General features: G+C 39.1%; 1 pseudogene; it reads left to right on the top strand.

Moving 5' to 3' along the window:
- The first annotated feature begins 684 nt into the window (after positions 1-684).
- LOC103597438 lies at positions 685-3,349 on the top strand (annotated as a pseudogene).
- The last annotated feature ends 5,252 nt before the right edge of the window (positions 3,350-8,601 follow it).

Below are 8,601 nucleotides of genomic sequence, written 5' to 3'. Positions count from 1 at the left end.
CTTAAGAAAAGCAGAGTCTTCTAGGAATATTTTTAAATGGCTAACTTTATTCTTCTGTCAGAAACAAAATGTGATTTTTTTCCCCCTCTTTCTGATCTTCACTGTGAGAACTGGTAGAGTTCCTGGAGGTAAATCTGACAAAATAATGGGGACCTTTTATGACTGGGTCCCTGGAGTTTTTACCTCTACAACTTGTCCACACTCAGCCCTCAGCAATTTATCAATTATGATTTTGGGTTATTTGTTTATTTGTTTCAACCCTGTACTACTTTCCATAGAGGTTCCTCCTTATGGGTTTCTATTCCAGTAAGTTATGATTCTCTTATCAGTTAGGTTAATGAGGTCCCTCCCAAAATGTTGTTTCTAGATACCATCAAAGGTTGTACTTTTTGAGCAATCATTTCTAAGCATATGCAGTCTCAGGACTGCTAATGTTAACTCTTGTACACACTAGTTAGTGGGACTTTGTTATGACAAGTGCTACAGACCTTCCGTACAAAGAGACATTAGGGTGACTCAGGGAGCACATTTTACTCCTGGACCTACCAAACAGGGGCATGCTCCTCTGCAGCTGTTGCTTTACTGAGCAGTTCAATTCTAGCATCAGAGTTGCTGTGTGGGAGGAAGTGACTCTAGACATTTGAAGTGTTGTCAGTCTTACCCATTCTTCCCTACACATGTGGGATGTTTCAGGACTCAGTTGCCTTTGAGGATGTGGCTGTGAACTTCACGTTGGAGGAGTGGGCTTTGCTGGATCCTTCCCAGAAAAATCTCTACAGAGATGTGATGTTGGAAACACTAGGGAACCTGGCTTGTATAGGTAAGGATGACAACATTCTTTACTTAATCAAATACAGAACAAGTATTTCATGGTTGTCAATGATTTAGAATATGGAAAAATATGAGTATGAATAAATCAGGAATGGCTTCCATGAACACAGATTCAAACAAGTTTTATGTAATTTTTGATAATTTATGATGATTTTTCTGGGTCTGCATTTTAGGGAAAGAATGGGATGACCAAAACATTGAAGATCAATACAAAAATCCCACAAGAAATCTAAGGTGAGTTGCACACATAAACGAACACAGTGTTCCTTGACAGATCTTAGAATGTTAGGAAATTGTAAAAACAAACAAAACAAATGAGCACGAATTCTAATTTTTTTATTAGAAAATTTTCTTCAAAAATACCTACTTAAATGTGACACTCCTGTTGAGCATTTCCAAAATAGGTCACTGAGACAATTTTTTTTTTTTTTTTTTTTTTAAAGATGACCGGTAAGGGGATCTTAACCCTTGACTTGGTGTTGTCAGCACCGCACTCTCCCGAGTGAGCCACAGGGCCGGCCCAAGAGACACAGTATTAATAAACCTTATGTAAATATCAGTGTTTTCATAATAGTTATGGTTGAGTCATTGTGCAGACCATTTCATTCATTCGTGTTTAAATAATACACACAGAGCATAAAGCCTATATTTGTCTTGCTAATGTTAAAAATGTAAGTCAGATACCTATTAATAGATATAAAATCATTTATAAATGAACCCATAGTAATGTGCTTGTCATTTGTTACAGAAGTCATATAGTAGAGAGAGACTATGAAAGTAAAGAGGTTAGTCAATATGGACAGAACTTCAGCCAGATTCTGGATTGCATTCTGAAGATGAAAACTGCTCTTGGAGTAAAACCACATGTAAGCAGTGTATGTGGAGAAGTCTTCACTTGTCGTTCATCCCTTAATGAACACATCAGAGCTTATACTGGACAGAAACCACGTAAGTATCAGGAATATAAAGAGAAGACATATGAATGTAAGCAATATGCAAAAGCCTTCAGTTATCACCACTCCTTTAGAATACGTGAAAGGACTCAAACTAGAGAGAAACCCTTTGATTGTAAGAAATGTGGAAAAACCTTCATTTCTCTCATACATGTTCAAAGACACATGATAACACACGGTAAAGATGGATCACAAAAATGTAAGATTTATGGAAGAGGCTTTGGCGATCCTAGTTTATTTTGTATATCTGATCAACCTTATACTAGACAGAAACACCATGAATGTAAGCAATGTGGGAAGGTGTTCAGTCGTTCTAATTACATTCAAATACATGAAAGGACGCACACTGGAGAGAAACCCTATGAATGTAAGCAATGTGGTAAAGCCTTTAGTGATTCCTCTTCCTTTCGAAAACATAAAAGAACTCACACTGGAGAGAAACCCTGTGAATGTAAACAATGTGGGAAAACCTTCAGTTGTTCTAGTTCCTTTCGGAGACATGAAAGAACTCATACTGGAGAGAAACCCTATGAATGTAAACAATGTGGAAAAGCCTTTAGTCATTCCAGTACCTGTCGAAGACATGAAAGAACTCACACTGGAGAGAAACCCTATAAATGTAAACAATGTGGTAAAACCTTCAGTCATTCAATTTCCCTTAGAATGCACGAAAGAACTCACACTGGAGAGAAACCCTATGAATGTAAACACTGTGGTAAGGCCTTCAGTCAATCCAGTGCCTGTCGATATCATGAAAGAACACATACTGGAGAGAAACCCTATAAATGTAAACAATGTCATAAGGCCTTTAGTAGGTCCAGTTCCATTAGGATGCATGAAAGAATTCACACTGGAGAGAAACCCTATGAGTGTAAGAAATGTGGGAAAACCTACATTTCTCTTCAGTCTGTTTGGAAACATATGAAAATGCACACTGGTAAAGGAACTTAAAAATGTAAGGGTTGGGCCGGCCCGTGGCTCACTCGGTAGAGTGCGGTGCTGATGGCACCAGGGCCCCGGGTTCGGATCCCACGTGGGGATGGCCGGTTCGCTCGCTGGCTGAGCGTGGTGCTGACAGCACCGGGTCAAGGGTTGGGATCCCCTTACCGGTCATCTTTTAAAAAAAAAAAAAAATGTAAGGGTTGTGAGAAAGCCTCTGATTCTCTCCAGTTCACTTTAAGTTCATTTCAGTTCATTTCAGACACTTTTGTAGAGAAACCCTATGAATATAAACAATGTGGAAAAGCCTTCACTTGCTCCAATTTTTTTTCAAAAACATGGAAGAACACATACTGAAGCAAAACCCATTTATTGTAAGGAATGTGAGCAAGCATTCAATTTTATCAGTAACACTGGAAAACATGAGAGGACTGCCACTGGAGAAAAACCTTACAAATGTAAAAGATGTGGTAGAGCTTTCAGTAGTTCAGTTATATTTGAAAACATGAGGGAATTCACACTAGAAGAAACACATACATTGAATGCAAGGAAGGGGGGAAAGCCTTTATCTCATAAAGTTTAGAAGGCATATGATAAGGCACAATTGAAATGGACCTTATCATTGTCAGGAATGTGGGAAAGTCTTTGATTTTTTTCTCTTCATTTTGAAGAGATGAAAGAACTCAGACTAGAGAGAAACTCTATGAGGGTAAAAAATGTGGTAAAGCCTTCAGTTCTTTCAGTTGCAATGGAATACTATTCAGCTATAAAAAGAAGCGATACCCTGTCAATTGCAGCAACATGGATGGAACTAAACCATTATGTTTTTTTTTTTTTTTTTTTTTTTTTAGATGACCGGTAAGGGGATCTTAACCCTTGACTTGGTGTTGTCAGCACCACGCTCAGCCAGTGAGCAAACTGGCCATCCCTATGTGGGATCCGAACCCGTGGCCTTGGTGTTATCAGCACTGCACTCTCCCGAGTGAGCCACAGGCCGGCCCCTAAACCATTATGTTAAATGAAGTAAGTCAGGTACAGAAAGATAAATACCACATGAACTCACTCATGTGGAATCTTAGAAAAAAGTTAAAAAGTGGTTGTCATAGAAGTAAAGAGTAGAATAATGGTTACCAGCAGGCTGGAGGGGAAGGGGGTGGAGGAGAAAGGAGAAGTGGTGGACTAATGGTATAAAACTACGTTATCCACTGTATATAGTCACTGTGAAGTACATGCATGTACTGAAACAACACACTGTACCCTACCAATATGAACAAGTGAATGTTAAAGAGATCTTTTTAAATAAAGTTTTTTTAGAAAGTATCCTCGAAATCACCACCATTTGACTTCTGTGTTCTACGAAGTGTAGGTTTCTACAGATGTGTCTAGAAGCTGCACATTAACGATCCATGTACAGTTTGGGTTTTCTAACAAGCCCATATGTGTGTACGAGGGAACGAATTCATACTGTCGTGGTTGGGAGTATTCTGATGGTCTGACTCCCTTGGTCTATAGACTGAATTTGTATGAGGCCTAATAGGCATAGTAACATCTTTATTCTTAATGGTAGTGACTGTTTTTCTGATTCAGGATGACAGCTCCAACAGTGCCGTGAAAAACAACTAGATGGGAAATTGTTCCTCTGCTGCTTTGTGCTATGACTGGTCTCACCCAGTACTTTCATGTGAGAACAAGCACCTTCTTCCTATCAGGAAATTTGCAGGTTTTTACTGTTACAGCTCAGTCCATCTTCAATAATTGTTGATTGGATATGATTTAAAAAAATGGTTTTTTCTTCAAACAATATTAATGTACAGTTTGTTAAAAATAGCTAATTATCTATTTTCAGACAATTTGTATACTAATAAATGTTACTGTCTTTTTCATTTACTGAGAAGATGTACTAAAATACCGTATCCCGTTGTGATCACAGATCAGATCAGGCTTATAATTTTACAAGTATATTTGTTTGACATCAAGAGTCAATATTCCTATGTGCATACAACTTTAGGTATTTCTTTCCTCGTGAGAGTTTTATTGTCACGTTTCTATAGTTAGAGTTTATATCTTATAGTAATTTCTCATTTATTCATACCAAAGGTTGAATCATGTTGGTTTTGAGTGCCTTCTTACTGAAGAGCACCAGGACCATACCGGTTGTCAAAGAGGTGTAATAAAATATTGTAATGTGACCACAAACTGTAAATTACTGTGTGGTGTGTCAGGTTTGCTGTATAGGTTTGTTTTAGGTGGATTGTTTGCTATTCAAGGAAAGTGAGATGTTTCCCTGTATTGGATTCTGTGAGCAGGTGAACTTAATTCTATCCTTGGTAACCATAACAGTTCTTACCTTGAAGGCAGAAAGAATGGAGTGGAGGTAAGTCTCATTCATAAGAAGCACCAATCAGTGGCATTATTGAGAAAAGGGAAATTGTGGTCATTTTTATGAGTTGGAATGTGTTCTCTTCTACCACTTTTAGAAACTTGGTTATAGAATACTACTCTTCTTTTTGTCTTGATCCATCATGTTCACTGAGGAGTGCTATCTGATGACGGAGGTGTGCGACATATTTTTCTTTAACAGTGTAAGACTTGGCCTTGTGGTGTGGTGAGGCCAGTTCCCATACTGCCTCAGAAATCATCTCGCCATGTGTGTTGGTTTGCCAAGGACAGTCCTTGATTATGCCTGTTGTCTCAGCACAAGTTTTTATAGTACTTTCTCTCCTTTTCATGGGTATCCAAGTTTGAACAATAAATATACCTGAGTATCCTTATATGTAAGCTAAATTTCATTTATTAAATTAAATGAAATTTCTAGGAATCTTCAATTTTCAGCACCTCACATGTCTTTTTAGAAGGTTTGGCTGTGCCCATTTCTCCAGCCAGTATTCACTGAACATCTTTTGTAAGGTGTGGGGGAATAAGCCCAAGAAATCATTTCTGTCATGACAGAATTTCTAATTTATAGTTTGCACTGAGTTTGTACTTGCTAAAAAGTATTATCTTTTTTACCTTTCAACTGCTACTGCTTTCAAAAAAATTACTTCTTTTCCCTAGGAAGGTACAACGATTCTCCATGTTGGTGTTTATGGCATTGTTTTTTCATACAAATATACAGCTACCTCAGTGTCCTTTCTCTCTGGCATTCTTAAAATATACCTCTCTTTTTTGCTGAAACTTGCGTACCATTTGTTTAGTCAGTAAAGTTCAGTCTGCTTACATAGGCCACAAGCCCCTTTTATGAACTTCTTTCTGTTTACTCCTTGCTGTGTACTGAATTTAGTCTCCCCCCCCCCAGATTCATACTTTAAAGTCCTAAACCCCAACATGATGGTATTTGGAGATGGATCCTTTGGGAGGTACTTAATATTCCATGAGGCCATGAGGGTTGTCTCAGAATAGGTTTTTTGGCCCCCTAAGAAGAATAGAGAGCTGTCTCTCTTCTTCTCTCCACCATTTGAGGACACAGCAAGAAGGCTTCCTTCTGAAAGCCAGGAAGATGGGCTTCACCAGGAAACAAATTAGCCAGAAGCCAGAAGTTAGAGTTTCCAGGGTTAAGGTTATGGTGGGTAACAGGAGGGTTCCCTTTTGATATCCATGATAGCAACATGAAGGCCAGAACATATTATTCTGTTGGTACGTGCGCCTGCACTCAGAGAAGTGCATTAAAAGTCAAGACTCATATTGATCTTCATACTTACACAGCTCAGGGAGTTCTTTGTACAGAAAGAGATCTTTTTCTCATGACCTTGAAATATGAACCTCCTGAAAATGAGGAACCCAAGATTTAAGAAGTTGTGAATGGAAAAGAAGGAGCAATAGGTTCTTCTCACAGCACATTTCATGAAGTACCTTTAAATGGCAGAATATCAAGATATATATTTGCCTTTTGGGGAGGGTCAGCTGGCTGGTATATATTTGCCTTAGTAAATATTTTTTTTCATGGTCTGACTAAAATATTAACGTAATATTTGAGGTAGGAATGGGAGGAAGAATAAACCAAATTGTTCTATCTAGTGGGGAAGGCATAAACTTCCAAAAACATATCATCACAGAATGTATTTAATAAGGATTTTAAAGTATCAACAAACAACCAGAGAATATCAGTGTAGCCATCAGAGAACTGAATTGCAAGCATTAATTAATTCTCAGGAGATTTATAGGCCAGTTTCTCCCTTACTTTAAGGGAACAATTGCTTCACCTGCACTGTAAATTGTTCTAGATACAATTGCAACAAGTTGTGCCTTCTAATTCTCTGTGACATAATCATGACAATGACAAAGAGCGTAGTCACAGCAATGCTGACACCAGTGATAAACACACTTTAGGGATGGACACCAAGTGGCAGGCCCCACACTCAGTACCTTACACACCGTGCCTCATTACACCTCATCATCACAGCCTCCTTACCATGAAAGCACCAATATTTTCCCTCATTTAGTGACAGGAAATGGAGACTTAGAGGAAATGACTGTTTTGTATTTTATGAGATGATCAGTCAGGTGCGGTCATAAGAAGAAACATGGAAGGCTCAGGAAAAAACAAAGTTGATTATACTCACAAATCCTAGAGACAGGAAGCATGGCACATCACACAGGGCCACACTGGAAAGACACCAGAATGGTCAGGAGGCAGAAGATAGGAAGAAAGGGAAGGTTTAGGCCTCTGCCTTTATTGGAGTTTTCACAGTAAAGGCCGGGCAGGGGGAACAGCCCTGCATTAGCCAGTTTAAATCATTTCAGCAGGCTTTGGGCTGTAGGGTGGTTTCTAGTTGCCTGGTACGTGTCCCTTATATGCTCAAGGCAGAGGAGTACTATTTCCTGGAGAGTATAGGCCAGAAAATAGTAAATAGTGTCGTGAAGGTTTTAAAGAATACCCAAGATGGGAAAGTCAAACAAAAAAACTCACTGCCAGCACATCTTCGTCCACTTCAGGGCTCTTGCTCCAGCCACCCTCAAATAACTTCTGCATTTTGTCAGTGTTTGTTTATGTAAAACTAGCAATTGCAAAGGCAAATCTTTCATTCCCACGTTTGTTCTTCTAATGAGTAGTCATGCTCCACATTTTGATGTTTGGCTGCTGACAGTTGAAGCCTAAGCCTTCCTGGTTTCCTTTTTGTTCCACACCTGGACTAGCTGTGGAGAAAGCCTGGGATTCCCTCCTCTGGTACAGGCAAGAGATTCAGACTACACAAAGCCCTGCCCATGAGGGGGAACTCTCACCTAGCCCCAGCCCTACCCTAAGTAAATACCCATGCAGGGTCCTTTCCTTGCTCTCTCAACTCTTTTTACACTTACTTGAGTGGCCTGCCTTGCTCCCCCCAGAGATCTCAGTCATGCGAGGAATAAGACTATATACCCTCAGCATTTATGTGGTGTTATCCGTCTTGATACCTGAATCCAACCTTTGGCAAGGACACACACTTCTGCTGGTGACCATAATGGTAATAGAAAAGGTAAGATGGTGTGTACATTGCAGTATGCTTTGCTTAATTGTGCATCTTGGTGGACTATTGCAACCATAGTGGTGTGGTCCCATCCTTTAAGATGAAAAAATCCTCAACAATAGCAAATTGAATCTGTGTATTAAAAGAACTGTACACTGTGACCAAGAGACACTTATTGCAGATTTGCAAGGCTGGGGTCAGCATTTGAAAATCAATGGAATCCATCATATCAACAGGAAAAGGAAAAATCATAATTATATCAATATGCAGAAAAGGCCTTTGACATATTTCAACACCTATGCATGAGAAAAGCTTTCAGCAAGCCAGGATTGAAAGCAAAATTTTTCAGCTTGATAAAGAACTTGTAAAAAGAACTGATAGCTAACATATTTAAGTTTGACAAACTGGATGCTTTCTCACTAAGCTTGGGTACA

This window comes from Galeopterus variegatus, unplaced genomic scaffold, assembly GCF_000696425.1.
Source record: "Galeopterus variegatus unplaced genomic scaffold, G_variegatus-3.0.2 Scaffold2313, whole genome shotgun sequence".
In the NCBI taxonomy this organism is placed as follows: domain Eukaryota; kingdom Metazoa; phylum Chordata; class Mammalia; order Dermoptera; family Cynocephalidae; genus Galeopterus; species Galeopterus variegatus.
Note: the sequence above shows the minus strand (reverse complement) of the source record. Positions and strands in the feature narration are given on the sequence as shown.